The sequence below is a fragment of the Colobus angolensis genome, unplaced genomic scaffold (genome assembly GCF_000951035.1).
Source record: "Colobus angolensis palliatus isolate OR3802 unplaced genomic scaffold, Cang.pa_1.0 Scaffold64, whole genome shotgun sequence".
Taxonomy (NCBI): Eukaryota; Metazoa; Chordata; class Mammalia; order Primates; family Cercopithecidae; genus Colobus; species Colobus angolensis.
The window spans coordinates 3,166,195-3,167,109 of record NW_012120043.1 but is presented as its reverse complement, the minus strand read 5'-3'; positions in this window follow the sequence as shown (position 1 = coordinate 3,167,109).

Sequence of the window (915 nt, the reverse complement as noted above, 5' to 3'; positions counted from 1 at the left end):
TGGGCGACAGAGCTAGACTCCGTCTCCAAAAAAAAAAAAAAAAAAGAGTGCATGAGCTGTACAAATCCAGTAATACTAATAAATAGTGCCTAAATTGACAAAATTACAAAGTTGATTTCATATTCCATAATTGCAATGGAATATTTATATCTTCAGAGTAAAAATGTTAGTATACAATTTACCTGAACATAGTTCATAGACTCTAAGAAACAACTACAGAGGAATTTGACAGAAAGTGTCTTGTTCTTAATAGCATATCATCAAACATAGTATTGAACACATGCTGAAGGGCTGCACTCAGCTCTGAGTAACAGGAAACTCAGTCTGCCTGATATGAGAGAGGTGACTGTTCTTACATGGATGGACTAAGTAGTCATTCAGCAGTGCTGTACACGATCAAACATTTGTGTGATTTTTGGTTTGTGTGTGTGATTTTTGGCTATCATGGTTGTGTCTGTACACAGAACCGTAAGCAGTACTAAGAGAACAAAAGAACAAAATGTTTAGTATAAAAATAAGGTAAGACCTGGGCTGGGTGCAGTGGCTCACGCCTGTAATCCCAGCACTTTGGGAGGCCGAGGCCGGTGGATCCCAAGGTCAGGAGTTCGAGACCAGCCTGGCCAACACAGTGAAACCCCGTCTCTACTAAAAATACAAAAGTTAGCCAGGCGTGGTGGTGCTTGCCTGTAATCCCAGCTACTCGGGAGGTTAGGCAGGAGAATCTCTTGAACCCAGGAGGCAGAGGTGAGCCGAGATCACGCCACTGCACTCCAGCCTGGGCAACAGAGCGAGACTGTCTCTAAATAAATAAATAAAATAAAAAAAAAATCAGCTGGGCATGTTGGCAAAGTCCCAGCTACTCTGGAGGCTGAGGCAGGAGAATCACTTGAACCTGGGAGGCAGAGGTGAGCCGAG